The sequence below is a fragment of the Miniopterus natalensis genome, chromosome X (assembly GCF_054644295.1).
Source record: "Miniopterus natalensis isolate mMinNat1 chromosome X, mMinNat1.hap1, whole genome shotgun sequence".
In the NCBI taxonomy this organism is placed as follows: Eukaryota; Metazoa; Chordata; class Mammalia; order Chiroptera; family Miniopteridae; genus Miniopterus; species Miniopterus natalensis.
Window position 1 is genome coordinate 101,771,130 of NC_142103.1, and position 17,043 is coordinate 101,788,172.

Consider the following 17,043-nt stretch of genomic DNA (forward strand, 5'->3'; position numbering starts at 1 on the left):
CCAGTAAAACTGAAGTGATGGGGGTCATTGTGGTGGTGATAGGTCACCCTGGTGTCAAATAATTCCCCCTTTCCAAAGAAATGGAGAAATTAACTCTTGGCATTTCTTTCCCGGAGACATTGTCAAATGACTTACTTTTTATTGTTTATTTATTTGTTATTATTTTTAATCCTTGCCAAAGATATTTTTTCCATTGCTTTTCAGAGTGGGAGGTGGGGGGGGGAGAGAGAGAGGGAGGGAGGGAGAAACATGGATGTGAGACACATTGATTGGTTGCCTCCTGCACTTGCCCCAACCAGGGCAGGGGATGGAGCCTGCAACCGAGGTACGTGCCCTTGACCAGAATCGAACCCAAAACCCTTCAGTCCTTGGGCCGATGCTCTAACCACTGAGCGAACTGGCCAGGGCTCAAATGACTTAAATAAATCTTTTTGTTAACACCTGAACTTCAGAAGTCTTACCAAGAATCTAAACTTGAAATGTGTCTAGCATTCAAAAAGTTTCAAAATGCTCCACAAATACCTCATTTGATTCACAAAACAACCTTGAGACTGAGGGAGCAGAGAAAGTAGAATTATCTGCATTTCCCAGTAGGGAAACTGAGATAGAAATAATGGCTTCTTGTCACTCAGACCCCATGGCTGATATGCCAGAGTGACAAGTCAAAACCCAACTCCTGTGGCTCCTTATTTTTTTATTTCTTAAATCTTCACCGAAGGATATGTTTTTATTGACTTTTAGAAAGAGAGAGAAACATCGATGTGAGAAACATCAATGTGAGAGAGAAACACTGATCAGTTGTCTCCTGTTCCCGTAAGCGCCCTGACAGGGATTGAATCCACAACCTGACTGGGACTCAAACCCGTAACCTTTTGGTGTTTCCGTGACTCTTAATGAAGTCTTCACTCATGTCATTATCCAAGGCAGGCTTCTTTTGAGGGTAGAGTTATTAATTTGAATTCCTTAAAGTAATGTAAGTCAAGATTATTTTAATGACACGAATTCAATATTTTCTCTCTCTAATCTTCTTCAATAAGTAAAAGCAGATCATTTTTAAATACCTTGAAAGATGCTACTCTAAGTGCCATCTGGACAACATATTGTTCAAATGTAATAAAGGAAGACAGAGAAGGAGGATTCCTGTTGCCCTTCTGTGTAATTAATAAAAGTTAAGAAAAATCAGTGAAAACCATCCAGGATCTGTCCTTTAGGCATATATCACTGACTAGGACAATAAAGTTTAAAATCCCCTTGAAACAGAAATGTCATTTTGATTTAGCAGCTTGTGATCTGGAGCACTAGGGAAAAGAGAAGTGTCTGCTGAGAAATAGTATGTGTGCCATGTGCTGACACTGCTCTGTTACCTTATTTCATTTTCAGAGCTCCCTTTCGATGGAGTCGCTTGACCCCGCCCGGCTCCTCTCTGCAAAAGACCAGGGAGGAAGAATAACTGGGCCAAGATCACACTCCTCCCAGGTATACGCCGGGTGCAATTCACACCACATCTTCTGATTCTAAGTGTTATGTGCTCGACCAGCTACATAATTTGCAAGAACAGTGCAAGATGAAAACCTGGGGCCCCTTGTGAAAACGCAATTAAGAACTTCAAGAGAGAAGAATATGAAACCCAGCCCAGGGCCCTGTGTGCCTGCAGGGGTCGCAGGCCCACGATGCTGGTCCTGGGAGTGTGCTATCTGCAACATCCCACCACCATTCTAGAAATATCCACGCTCAAAGGGGAGGGGTTGTCTAATGTGAAATTGCAGGTGTTTGTCTGGATCAAAAGATTAGACGTGGCTCCCACGTTGGCACATGTACTTGGGAGGAAGGGAGGGGGGCAGACCTCAGGTGGCAGAAGGTCACATGGAGAAACATGATAGTCTGAGCGACTGAATTCAAGACCTTGATTAAACCAGCAAGACCGATGCAGAGTGAACCGCAGTGCCCAGGGGGAGGGACCAAGACACAGGAAACAGGTGGGGAGGTCAGGCCTGGGAACCAGGACACAGGACACCAGGAGGACCTCTGATGTTTCTACAGGAGCCCCACTGGGCAGGAACTTGACCCCTGCCGTTGAACCCCTGACACTGACCCCCCACAGGCCTGAAACAGGCCTGAGTGAGCGTGCCTGGGCTTGGGGTTGGTGGACACTGTTCTGTTCTCGTTTCCTCTGTAAGAGAGTTCCCTCTCAGAGCTATGCTGGGAAATGAGCCTCTCCCTTTATTCCCAGGCGGAACAAAGGAAAAAAGGGAAGGGGAATCCACATTTTTAGAGCACGGCCCTGAGCTCTGAGTTTGCACCACAATCCATAGAAGACACACACTGAATGAGCCTAGAAGTGAAGCGATTCGCTAATGGTCACACGTGTTGAAGAACAGAGAATTGAACCCTGGTTGGCTTAACTCTCCTGGGAGAGTGTCACTATAGCTTCAATCACTATTATATTATTATTTTATTAATACCTGACATTTATTAAACACTAATTTCATGCTAAGCATTTTTCAAAATGCTTTCCGTATGTTAGTTCATGTAATTCTCCAAAACAACTTCATAATGCATTCATTTAATGAACCAATACTTACTGGACGCCCACTAGATTCTCAATTCTTGGGATACACTAGGAGTGAAAACAGAATAAGAAAATGAATTGTTCACTCTAGTGTCCAGAGACAGAGGATAAACTAATACAGGAGTAAAATTTATGGTGTATCAGGTCACTATAAGCATTAAGGAGAAAAATGATATGGGGAGGAAGTGTAGGGAGCTGCTGGGTGAGGGCACTGCAGTGTGATGTCAGAGTCAGGGAAATGCCTGGGGGAGGAGCATTTCTGACAGTGGGAAGCGCAAAGGTCCTGAGGAGTGCCATGCCTGGTGGGAGCATGTCTAGGGGACAGCCCAGAGGCCAGTGGTGGGGAGAGGTTGGAGGCCGTGAGGGGAGTGGTAAAGAAACGCTGTTGAGCTTCAACCCAGGAACCAAGAAGTCACCAGCTTGATTCCCAGTGAGGACACATGCCTGGGCTTCAGGCTTGATCCCCAGTGTGGGGCGTGTGGGAGTCAGATGATTGATGTTTCCATCTATCCCACTCCCTTCCTCTCTCTCTAAAAATCAACTTAAAAAAACATATATTTAAAAAGAAGTGCTGGGGGAGATGAAAGGTCACACCGGCTATTGGGAGGGCTCAGTGTATTGTTCTGAGTGAAATAGAATCCACTGGAAAGTTCTGAGTGGAGAAGTAATATGATAGCTGCTGTACTGAGAACAGACAGGAGGGGGCTCTGGTGGGAACAGGGAGAGCATTTTGGGACTCACTGCATCCATCCTAACAAAATATCACGGTGGCTTGCACCAGGGTGAGAGTGGCAGAGATGGCAAGAAATTGCTGGGTTTTTCACATATTTAGAGGTAACTGTGACAGAGCAGGGCATCCTGGTGAGGATGGATCTATAAGCATGTTGTGTAATGCACGTCCTGTGTCCTGAGGTATCGAAATTACAGGAGACATTTCCTCTCCAAGGAGCTAATGCACAAGAAACATACAAATGCCTCAGTCCAGGTAAGCCTGAGGACTGAGATGGTAATTCAGGGTGAAACTTGGAGCCAGACTCCCTGGATTCGAATCTTGGCCCCACCACTTCATAGCATGTGACCAGTACAAATTACTTCATCACTTTATGCCTCAGTTTATGCATCTGGAAAATGGTGACAATAATAGTAACAATCTCGTAAGAAAGTTATTAAAATTAGATGAATGAATAAATATAAAGCACTTAGCAAAATGTCTGGCACATAGCAGTCAAAAAGCATTAGTTGTTATTTTCATCTCTTGAGGTCAATGAATAAAAAGGAAGAGGTTTCAGACATCATGAACTCATTCAATCTTGTTAAAATATGAAAACAAACTCAAATACCTACAGCCCAATTCTCAGCGAAATTCCTCACAAATGCTAGGTAAACTCTGAGGCCTTCAATTTGAAAAATCATATCAAATACAAGGACACAGTAAACACAAATTTAAATTGATATACATACAGAAGAATAAAAGAAGCAAGAATAAAATCCAGGCTCCCTTGAGGCTGAATCACTATTAGTAAGTTTTCCTTGGCCATGTTTCTGGATCGCTGAGTGAATGTTGAGTCCAGGGCTGGGGAGTGTGCCTGGGTCATGGGGAAAATCAAAAGCACTAATTGTGTTGGAAGGGGAGGGATACAGGGGCAGGGCCTTTCATCCCAGATGCTGCCATCCTGTTTCAGCAGAGAATCTCACATTGGTCCCTGTCATTTCGTTGTCGTTTCCTCATCCAAATAAGGTTTGAAACTCACAAGAGAATGTTTATTTTGTGGTCACTGCTTGTTATAGCATTTTCATTTGTTGTTCATGGTTTTTTGACTTTTTTTTGTTTTACTTACACTTTGAGGACAACCTTCCGATGGCATTATCATATTCTTGCTCAACAGGTCATATTTTCAGAATAAATTATCTAAAAATAATCAACCTCTGTCTCTTTTCCAGTAAGAATGAATTCATACTAAAATGTTCACCCATGAAATATCATTTTGTTCTTTGTATCAAGGCAAGCGCTTTTTGGCTCTTTCCTTGCAATACCTTTTATAAAGATGCTTGAGTCCTTTTATAATGAGCTGAAAAAGCAGTACTTTTTTTAACCTGATGAACATGCTTCAGTGAATTCTGCTGCTGAGACTAGAGTGATAGAACTGAAGAGCCACACAAACCTCTGGCCCCAGCCCCCAACCTTCTCCAACAAACACCCATATAGGCCAGGAATCCATGACCTGAAAACACAGATTTATTATAATGAAAAATGTGTCCAGAAATTGAATGAGCAATCTTCCTATTTCTGACAGATTCATTTGAAAAGGAATGATGGTAATCCTGCTGCCTAACTTCCCATAACAGGAGGAAAGGGATTTCCTTGAACTCTTGGAGCCTTTCTTCCTCAGCAGAGATGAAAGATGGGTACATCCAATATATCACAAAGAATCACTTGAATAGTGCAAAGCACCTTGTAAGAAAATGTAAGTAGTTCCAGTTTCCCATGCATTCATTAGAGCTAGCAAGGTCCTTTTTGGGAAAATGTGCTGAATGGAAGATTCTAGAAGGAAGAACCAAATTTAGAAGCCATCACCTTTCATGTGGAGTTAAAGAATCTAGGATGATGGTGGCTGGTGGGACAACTGGGTAACTAAGACTGGAATGAAATGAGTACAAATAAACCTGTACTTCTGAGTGCCTAGTTCTGCTTGAGAGAGTCATTGTTGGTGTTACCTTTCAGGGAGGGCCAGCTGTGATTATATGAGAATCAAGCATCTGTATGTTATATTTTCATCTTGAATTACTCTTCATTTGCTCCTCAGGACATGGTTTACCAACAGGTGCCGCATTGCTTTTCAGTGCCTTCCACTGCCCATAGTGCATATTTCTCTACCCCTTGACTCTGTTAACATCTTACTGCCCAAAGCATGTCATATGGCTGAGCCCAGATGTGAGCAGCAAATAACACTGTGTACTTGAGCATGTGCTCTTGCTTCTCTATCACCACATTGAGAAGACCTGCTCAAGGTAGCTGTTGCCCTTTCAGCTTGGGCTCCAGAATGGACACATGAAACAGACCGGAGCAGGCACCTCACTGAGCAGCCCAGAGCTGCCACCCTCCCGCCCAGCCTCAGTCAGTCAGCTGAATGAGGAATAATAAATGATGATTGTTTTACAACACTGAATTTTTGGAATGTTTGTTACGCACCAAAAGCTCACTCGTACAATCTGTAAATAGTACTTTTGATCTTATTTTAAAACCCTGAAATTCCCCATCCCAAAAGGATTCTCTCCAACAACCATATTCCCGACACCATTTGTAACATAAATATGTTACATTGGACAAATAGCAGACACTCCCAAAGGAAACATCTCCCCTCATTATCCCTGTTAATGTGGCAGCCACAGGAACCCCACGGTCATTCTTCACAACTTTCGCACATCCCTGACTGGACTTGGGTAGTGGTGGCTCCCAACGCAAGGGTCAACAATTCATAAGCCCTACTGTGGCCTGTGAGGGAGGCTATTAGAAAAAGCTCTGAGCAAAGCTGCTTAGTTAGGCAAGCCAGAGTTCCCCAGAACAAGAATGGACAGAGTAGGGAGGACAAAGAAAACAGAAGCATGGATTGTAAACATTGATAGGTCACAACTGAGAGAGGTCAGACATAGATTAGACCCCATGATAGGTTTCTAGCAAGTCAAAATTATGATGATGTGTGTGGCAAAATAACATATTGAAACATTTTTTGCTTTGTTCTCACTGAGGTTCTCCTCTCCCGGGTCTAATAAGGCAGACAGGTCTTTTGCAGTCCCTTGCCTAAGGGAGATGTATTCACTAGGGCCCAGAGCAACAGCTGGCTAGAGGTTACCTTCTTTCCTGACTTTTGTTTCCTGAAAGCCTGAGCAACTTGGCTGAGGGGGCGAGAGCAGGGACCCCCGTGAGGTAGCGGCAACTTTAGGAGAGAGAACTTGGTGGTATGTGTAGCAAGGCACCAAGACCCCATAGGTTAAGTCTAAACAAATGACAGTCAGTGAACTTCGGGGGAGCACACAGGCTGGGACTAGGGCATCTTAGGAGCAAGTAACGTGGACTAAAGACCATAAAGGCCTGTTTGAATTTCTGCTCTGCACAGATTCCCAGAACTTTTGAATAGTCAGCATGATTGTGTTTGAACTGCAAATCTGCAGGAACCTAACATGATGATACTCACACATGAGTTTAGGGATAAGGTTTCTATGTACTATGTCAGACAACAAAAACTATGAGCAAACAGAATCTTTGAGGGAACAGAAAAAGGGGAGTTGGAAGAGAAGTGACTAAGTTTGGAGAGAAACCATACTGTGAATGACATCAGGCTAGGAGATCCAGAAACTCCTCCTAATAAGGACCCTAAAGTTCCCACATCTGGAAATACCTCCACTTCCCTGGAGGCTCGGAGGATTGACCACTCTACATTTCCATTCTCATGTGTCCATGAGATTCCACCTCTCTTATGATATAGGAATTTTTACACTCAATTTCCATTTTTGCTTTAGCAAATCTGGGTCTCATTTCTTTGGAATCTAAAGAGCCTAACCAAATCCTGCCACTGGAGATGAGTTAGATTCTATATAAACCTAAATAACTGCACATAATGTTTCCAGCTCACATAAATGGTGAGTCTCATAGTTTATGCCTCCATGAATAGGCATATTGTGGGTTCAGAAGAACTTGACCTTCAGGAATCATTTCCGCAGGCCACTGTCAGTCAGTTCCTAAAACATGTCAGGGGCATTTAAAGATTTAGTACTGTTTAGTTAAGCTTGCAAACTTACATAGTACTTGGAAAGCCAAGAGAATCCAGAATGCTGAAGCTTAGAAATCACAGAATATTTGGAGGGATCTTGTTGGAGAATTTTATGAATGTTTGAAATAAATGGAGCTTCTCCTTAATGGGTCAACTAAATATGAAAATTTTAGGTCCTTTCCAATTAATGTATGGATTTAAAGCCATCCAATAAAAACATTGCAACAGTCCTTTTTAAAGAATTCACTAATGAGAATTCTAAATTTGATATAATGATACAGAAAAGCTCTGAGCAAAGCTGCTTAGTTAGGCAAGCCAGAGTTCCCTAACGCTCTGAACAAGAAACACACTCTGGTTGTCTAGCCCTACAAGAGACCAGAACCTACTATAAAACAACAATTCTTAGGATACTGTGATAAAGGCACAAATATAGGAAAGTATAAAATGATGCTGTAGCAGCTTTGACTAGAACAAAACAAAGGATTCAGGGTAAATTTAGAGATGCCTGCCCAAGAATTCGATGTAAGCTATGGCACCAAAGAAATGGAAGTGCTTTAGCATGACAACCATACAGTTGCTTTTGAAAAGAAAACCATTAAATTATAGTAGAGTGGCCATAAAAGTCTTTTGTCCTACATGGGGGTTGTTGGCTACCTGGGGACAATGAACTAAAAGAGTTGTCTCTTCAGAGTAAAGGAGATATTACAATAACAAATGAGAAAGTACTTCACTTTTTAAAAGAAACTTGAATGGTGGCCAGTACATAGGGAAACAGATGTTTGGCAATGACTCTACCATTATGTGTTTGTTTTATTGAAAATTATGCAAATCTGTATCTATAAAAACAGCAGCCTTTGAAAACTTGGGAATGAATTTTTCTAACCCATTTCCTAATCTTCCACATGAAGCGTTTTCGTGGATTGTCAATTCATTTGTTAAATATAATAAATACAACATCTTTCGTTTGGTTTGAGAACAGTTGAGGGACATCAAGGAATAAAGAAACTTTCCAGCTGAATTTCAACAAAATTTCTTGGGTAGATGGGATTGAAAAAGAGTATCCCATCATCTAGTGAGCAAGCTGGTAAAACACTCTGTCCACTTACTCCTTCATGTTTTTGTGGTCCTTTTATTCCTCCCATGACAATGATTAAAACCAAGTAGAGAAATAAGGTGAATTTGCAAATTTTTATTCAATAAAGTGGAAAACCAAGGTGCTTGAAAATAAATAGGCATCCTTCATCACTTTGCTGTCATTTAAAATATTAAATAATTTTTAATGCAGCAGTAATAGCAAAATGTTTACAAGCGATTAAAATGTATATTTCATCTTCATCTCATCTTATTTTAACATCTCATTATAACACCTCCCTTACATATGCCTTATACTCTCCATAATATATTCTTTACGGTAGCGCATATATACATAAATTATGAATAAATTAATATATATCAGAGGGTATGAGTTCAAAACCTTTTTACTAATAGGAGTAAAAAACAAGAAAATGTACAGGTTTCTGTTCTGTATGATCCAGGGGATCCCTGACTTATGAACGCAAATGGTTAATTCTGTACTCAAACCTCATGGGCAGAATATTCTCACTGATATTACAAAGCTCACTACAGCTGTTGAAAGGTCCAGCTCTCACATTCTTAAGTATTCAGTGGCATTTTTAGAAACCTAAAGATGAAGTTAGTGTCTGGGCACAGGTCAGGCTGCCCAAGTTATCCCACAATAGCATATTGATTATTTTGAATTAAAGTTACTTAAGAAACTGCTCTTGCAAGTAGAAAACCCTGCCCTCTCTGTCTGTCTAAAATCACAGATAAATCTGCCGTGTGATGGGCGCCCTCCCTGCTCCTGGGCGTTGAGGGAAAACCTTGTCGTAAGAGTTCAGAGAATCCGGAGTGGAAAACCTGTGTAACTGTGCCTTACAAGGCCTTGACTAACTCACAGCTCAGGCTCAAACTCTGCTTAGATTCCTCGCTAACAAATACCCGAACCTTGCTCAGATTCCTTTCTAGTGAGCACTAACTTTCTTCAACAAATTTATCGTGTCTTTGTAGAAAAAGTAGAAAAAGCTTCCCGGCTCAACCATTTCTTTGAGCCTCATTTTTTAATCTGAGCATCATAGTATGCTTCTCTCGTGTGCACATATGAAATGGTTTTTCCCCTGTTAATCCCGTCGTGTGTCAGTTTTACTCTTTTATTATTAGTCTAGCCATGAGGATACAGAAGGTGGGGGGCGCTTGTCCCCTTCCCGGCAGTGGGAGGGGCTCACTTTGCTCGCTAAGAGCTCCTCACAGAAGTGAAAAGGCGCTGGTAGGAAAATCAGAGAATTAAAGGGGTGGGCTGGCAGTTCAGTTTTAATGAAGGTCTTTGCTCTCTTAATCTTTTCTGCATCAAAGGAATTATTGCTTGCCCCTGCCTAGAGAATTTAGTTTCCTTAGACATGAAACGACATTACTGCCCACGGTGGCGTTTCTTCGGTTCTGGTTTCGCCGGTTTGCCCGCGTTTCCCGCTCTAAGCCCCGGACAGTTTCCCGCTAGGCCTCGGCCACCTACCAGGCGCCTGTCCTCCACGAAGCAACCCTGCCCCTTGGGCGGCAATGATGGGGGGCCAACTTGTCCTGACTTCTAGTGAAAAATGTAACTCTAGCTTCGTTTTTGATTCTTGGCCAAGAACAACAACATTTCTGCATTGAGGACAGCACTGAGATTAATTATTCAATTAATATTTATTTATATCAACCATACTTGTATTTATGTCAATGGTTCTCAAAAAACAAACAACGAAAACCCAAAACAAATACCTATTAAACTTTTCTTTCTTAATGAAACACATTTTCCACATATAAACCTTTAAATACAATGAAGACTTTGGGTTCGTATCTTGACCACTGTGGAATCTTTCTATTTGGCCAATTTAAATAAAATAAATGAAATGCTATCTCTTTTTACCTGAACTGAGGCGTTCTCCCTTTGTTTGTCTCTCTGTCACAGTGTTCTTAGTAAACTTTTATGTTTTGTCAACATTACCCACGTAACAAACGTAGGAGACATACAGTAAAATTTACAGGAGAGGGAACATCACTGAATTTGAGAGCTAGATGAGGCCTTGGCTAATACTTTTATTTTTTAGAAGAGTTGATTGTTCATTTGAAGATTTTGTTTATCATTTTCTTTCTATTTGGCAGAAATCAATTTTTCAAATTCAGTCAAAATCAGTCCCTTTTGTTATTTATGGTGGATGAAATTTTTCCACCATTTATTCAACAACTATTTAAGAGGATATGGCTGTGATTCAGGCTTGCTTATATTCTAATGCAAGCATCATCAAATTAGAGCCCATGGGCCAAATATGACCCCCACCTGCTTTTGTAAATAAAGTTTATTGGAACACAGCCACAGCCACCTATTTATGCATTGTACCTGCTTTCACTCTACAGTGGCAGAGTTCAGTAGTTGTGACAAAGACTTGTCTGGGCCACAAAACCTAAAATATTTACTCTCTGCTCCTTTATAGGAAAAAAAAAAAAAAAAAAGCTAAACCCTTCTCTAGTGGAAGAACCGAGACAATAAAAGTCAAATAAACATGAACTATATCAGTTATTATCAGAGGCTGATAGTTTTTATAAAGGAAAATACAGCAGAATAGAGAATAAAGAGGTTACCTCTGAGACCTGAATGAAGTGAGGGGTTGAGCTGGGAGCGGATCCATGGGAAAAACATTCCAGGCAGGGGGAGCAGATCTGTAATGGCCTTGAGAGATCAGTCTCCAGGCCACTGTTTTACTCATGCATTCATTTCTTTGTTCAAGAAAGTACTAGTGAGTGTCAGTTTATATGAAGTTCTCCTTGGTTTCCTGCCCTCAAAGAAATTCCCATCCAGCAGGAGCAGCCACAGATAGAAACATCTAAATATCATAGATTTCTAGAGGCAAGCGTGATGGAAGGATACGCTCCACACTGGGGGGCTGCAATCCAGGGAGGTGGTCAATCTAACCCAAGGGCATGGAATGGGGGCCAGGAAAGGCTTCACAGAGTAGATGTCCAGGAGATGAGTCTAGAGATGTGAGTCCGTATCTACCATGTGGATCAGGAAGGGAATTACATTCTGATCCAAGGGAACAGCAAAGCCATAGAGGCGTAAAAGACACTGGTGTTAGGGACAACTGTAAGCACTGCTCGGCGGGGAACGGGGGAGAGTGTCAGCAGAGAGCACTATGGAGGAGAAATGAGGTGGGAGATGTGAGACGGCTGTGCAAAACCAGCCATGCACCCATTTTGTAAGCAAGAGGGCTTCCTTCCTGGACAGATCAGAGGCTCTAAAACCTATCGCTTGATTAGCATCTGGTATGCAATGGGTTAAGGGAATAAAAATCCTGAAATTCTCTTCACATTCTAGGAGACTAAAGTAGACTATCTTAGAAAATAAGATTAACATAGCTCTTAAATGTTAACTTGAATGCACATATTATTACATTTCTTTATGAATCAGAACACTATTCATTTTGAGGATTATAGTTCAAAGGAACAGAGTTTAAACAGAACCCGACTGACACATTTTTCCAGTCATGCTTTCAGCTTTAGCAAATGAGATGCAATAAATCAAGGATCTATGAGAGCTTGTATAAATTAACGTCCAAAATAGGTTCCATTAATTCATGATCAAATTTATCCTTCAAGGATTCAGTTCTATTTGTCAATACCACTACTGAAAACCACTTGAACAATTAGTCCATGATCAACAGCAAGTTCATCTACCCGGAGAGATTTTTGTCATTTTTAAAGATGATGAATTTAGTGCCTGCAAAATGTTTATTGACTGTGCCTTGTGAATCTAATTGTAGGATCTAAAAGGGCAAAATGTTTGTCAGTTTCCCTAAAGTTGCGAAATCTCTACAGCTAGACTGGTAATCAATTATAATAATTGAGTTTAGTTCAATGTGTCTGAGAGATGACTTTTCTGCTAATGACACTCTAATGTGTCAGAGGCAATAATAGTCAAGTCACATTCTTGGGTTGATTGAGATGCTGAGCAGAGCTGCCACCTCTATATCTCACCTCCCACCATCACCCCCAGATATGCGTTACTTCCAAGGAACACTGTCTTCGATTAGGATTAAAAATTTAAAAGACGGGTAATATAGGCAGGTAGCCACACAATAAATGCTCAGAATCATATCTTCTGATTGGCAATAATCAGTATAAACAGTGTGATATCTGCATGAGTGTAAGTTAATGTGACTTGAATTGGAGGAGAGGCTATAAAACACTTCAAATACCACCAGACAATCTCCTCCTGGAGAATATATGGGCACAGCCACCCTAGAAAACACTTCAGCAGCGAGCCCAAGCTAGTCTTCCAACTCTGACTTCTAGGTTATTGGGTAGGACTCAGAAGCAGGGATTTTCAGATCATGTCAGTGGTCCTTCTGTGCCACTTGGGCACTCCTGTGGTTTTAAGAGCACAACCCAGCTAGAAGCTAGAGGTGCTGGTGAGCAAGGTCAGCCTCAGGAAAGCCGGCTGGGAGGAAACCAGGGGATTTGGTATTCTGACACCATTCAAGCCCTTGAATCTCAGTAGGGAGAAGAGAACAGTTATTGGGAGCAGAATGGTCAATATCTTGCAAGATTACGAATTTCCTATCACCCATCTCCATTTCAAAATAAAAATATTAATCTTCAAATAATTGAACAAAGTGCCATAATGTTCTGATGTTTTTTATGATATCTACTTCAAGCTATTTGCTTTAAAATATTTCATTTTTCAGACCCAAATTAGCTGATAACATATATCATACTTCAATTCTCCCCATTAATGAATTCAGCATTACCCAGGAATCTGTTTTTAAAAGAAATTACAGCCTTGGCGAGTGCGGCTCAGTTGGTTGAGCTTCGCCCCATGCACAGAAGGGTCACCAGTTCGATTCCCGGTCAGGGCACATGCCCAGGCTGTGGGTTCAGTCCCTGCTCAGGGTGTGTACGGGGGTGTGTGCGTGTGCAATGGATCAATGTTTCTCTCTCACATCGATGTTGCTCTCGCTTTCTTTCTCTCCTTCCTCTCTCTCTAAAAATCAATAAAAACATATTTTAAAAAAAATAAATAAATGGCATTCCAGCTGATTCTGGTGCAAGGCTAAGGACCACACTTTGGAAAGCACTGGTTCAGTGGGTGACATCCAGGGAGAGAGCTAAGGGAGCAAGCAGGCGGGCAACCTCCATGACTCTCGTCCTTCACAGCCACCCTCACTACACATCTCCCTAATTCCCTGTGACTTTCTTAGAATCTGAGTTGCCAGATGGAGAAGCCTTTACAGGAGGCAACAGCAATTCTTGATGATGAGCAATCTGATGACTTGAATAAACATTTGCCATTACATTAGCATGAATCCAGACCACTGTCAAATGATTGAAAAGCATGTGTATTAGAGGCATGGATTATCTTAATTTACTTCCCTATGGCTGCTTCAACATAGACTGGAGCTTCTAACACTTGGGAACATTCCCACCTGAACATCTAAAGTCCGAACCAATTATTTCCTGGAATAATTAACATGTATTAGTGGTATCCATTTTACTAGATACAGATTTCTTAGGATCATAATTGATGTTTAGCAAAATAATGGAACATAGGCATTTTCAATGACATATATTTAGCAATTTCAAGGATGTATAATTAACTTGTCATAACAGTATTCATTTAATTCAACTTAAGGGCTGAAAACTACTTGCAACCTTTGTTACTCTGACACATTTTCTGGGCCACACAAGTCATGGGGAAAACAAATCGAAATCTTGGGATAAAATGCTGAGAGAGGTTGCCCCAATACCTCTTCTCTTTTTTTAAAAAAAAGCATTAAAACTTTATGCCCTTCTCTATTCCTTACATGTGGTTTCCACTCTCTTCAAGTTTATATTCATTTATCTAAAGTTTAAGTCATATATTGTTTTAATCAGGTACTGAACTGTTCTTGATTAAATGTACCCTTATCACAGTTCTTTTCACAACGAACCTACTAGGTGGGTAATATTCTTATCATTTCCAGTTGAGGGCACTGAGTCACAGAGCAGTAAAGTAATTGGACTTTGGAAAATTAGTGAGTGGTGCTGAAGGGGGCTCCCACTGAACCATTACATTATGAAACAATATATTCTCTAAAAGAAACTGATAAATAGTGCAATAGAATAGAAATGATCCAGAAATAATGCATTAATGAGAAAGCGTAGGAACTCGGGCCCAGAAATGGAAAATACCAGGTGGCCTGAAAGCCACGTTAAGACCAGGTGCTCAGAATGAACGTGGGATAAGCTAAGTGCAAAAATGTCACCACCCCTCCACTGTCTCCTCAAAGATGCAGAAGTAGCTCATTTTATCTCCCTTCTAACTGTCTGCTTAACTGCTGACCAGCATGTACAATTGATCTAGGCTTGACTCCTATACAGTGGTCCTAGGGTGGTGGCAGCGAGCTGTCGCCAGGAAACACAGCAGGAAAAGGAAGTCCCCCAACCCTGAAATGGAAAATTCCTCAAGCTTGCCTTTTTCAAAAAGCCCACCTTTTCTCAAAAGCCTGCTTTGTCTCCAACTTATGAAAACAGCCCAGCAGAGCCAGCACCCCAGGCAGTTTGGACAATCCTCCTTTTGTTTGTGCTGCCTCCCTTGTGCTCAAGAATAAGCTTAATAAAATCAGTCTGGAAATTTCTCTGGGGTACCTCTCAATTTCTATCTTGGGGAACCCAAGAACACCATTGCTGGCCACAGGAGGGCAATTCAAGTCCCAGGGAAAGAATAAACTATTGTTTTAAGTGGACTTAACTGAATACCTATTTGGAAGGTAAATAAGCTAGACTCCAAACATATCACATACAAAGTTTCCTATAAAATTAGATGTAAGACATTTAAGCAATGAAAATATTAGAAGAAAAGACTAGAGAATACATTTAAAGTCTTGGGGTTGGAAGGGCATTTCTAAGTATAACAGGAAATCCAGAAGCTACAAAGGAAAAGACAAACACATTCAACAACATAGCAATTTAAACGGGCAAAAGCATAAGCAAAGTTATAAGACAACATGCTGGAAGAAAATTTTACAACATATGAAGCTGACATATATATAATAAAGAGGTTGTACAATTCAAAAAGAAAAGATAACCCAATTTAAAATATGGTGAAGTATTTGATCAGGCACATAGATGAAAACAATGATATGTCACTTTTCCCCCTTGAAATAAAAGTGTAAGGGGGTGCAACCTGCTTCTGAAGGGCCATCAAAAGCTTTTGGAATTTAAATGCCTACGTTACGTGTCTCAGCAATTTTGTTTCTAGACCTGTATCCTGTAAGATAACTGGGTAGAGCTATGTGACAAGAAAAGCACCTTCATACCTGGATGCATCACAAGGAGACCTGACTACATCAGGTACACAGGAATGATCTTTAAAGCTACAGAGAAAAGATACATTGAAGATAGAGGAAAGAGAATCAGATCATTGTCTGACTGCAGGACTGGAGGCCTGAAGGCAATGTAACTTGACTTAAACCTTCTGCAAGAAATAATTTTCAAACTAGATTTCCATGTCAAGTGAGAGGGCAAAATAATGACACGTGCAGACATGCAAACATTTAGAAAGTTTACTTCCCACACACCTTTTCTAAGCCAGTTATCTGAGGATGTGCTCCAACAAAATCAAGAGAGAATGACATGAGATCAAGGAAACCATGGACCCAACATAGGATAAGAGAGGAGGAAAGTCATAGCAGGACAGTTTTGTAGTGGCCCAGGAAGTCATCAATCCCGATTAAAGCAGAAGGAGGAACTGAGAAGGGAGGTGCCTGGGAAAGAAGGTGGTCCTGGAGATTTGACACTACTCTTGAGAAGAAGAAAGCGTTTAAGACAGGATTTGCAAGGGGAAAAAGAAGAAACAACGAGAGACGGCTAGAAGAGCAAAAAAGTTTAAAATAGTGACATATAACCAGCAATAATTGGTCATACTATGAATAACATTTTCTTAGTAATAAAAATAAAAACGCTTCAGTGAGTTTTAAATTTTAGAATCAACCTATAGCTGAGGCACAAAAGACTCAGAAATGGACACAGAGCAATTGTAAATGTTTTCAACTTTTGTAATATTAAGGACAAACTATGAAGACACAAGTTGGGAAAGGAAAGGGTAAGAAAAAGTAAGCAAGAAGGGCACATTAATTACACTTTCATCTTACTAAGTGGAGATGACTAGAATCAGGACATACTGTTTACAGTAGAATAAAAAAGAAATAAAAGCATAATCTATGATTTAAAACCACAAAGTGATTTTATAGCTCTATAGATAGAGAACTACATGGGGAAAGGAGGAGTCTGAGAAGGCTTTATCTGGCAGAGTCAGCAATCAGTAGATAGAAGTCCAAAATTGGTAACCCCAGAAATACAAGTTGAAGCATATTACTTAAATCAGGAGCTGGCAGATTTTTTTTTTTTTTTGGTAAAAGGTCAGATAGTAAATATTTTAGATTTTTCAGGTGTGGGGGATAAATAATAATTTTTTTCCACCTTTCTAAATTCTTCCGGCTGGACTAATAATCATATTAATGTGAGATGGATTAACAAGAGAAAATAACCAAACTTATTACATATGTACATATGGGAATTCCATAAGAACATGAGACCTGAGAACTGACCTGGCAGTTAAGGCTTATATTGCCATCT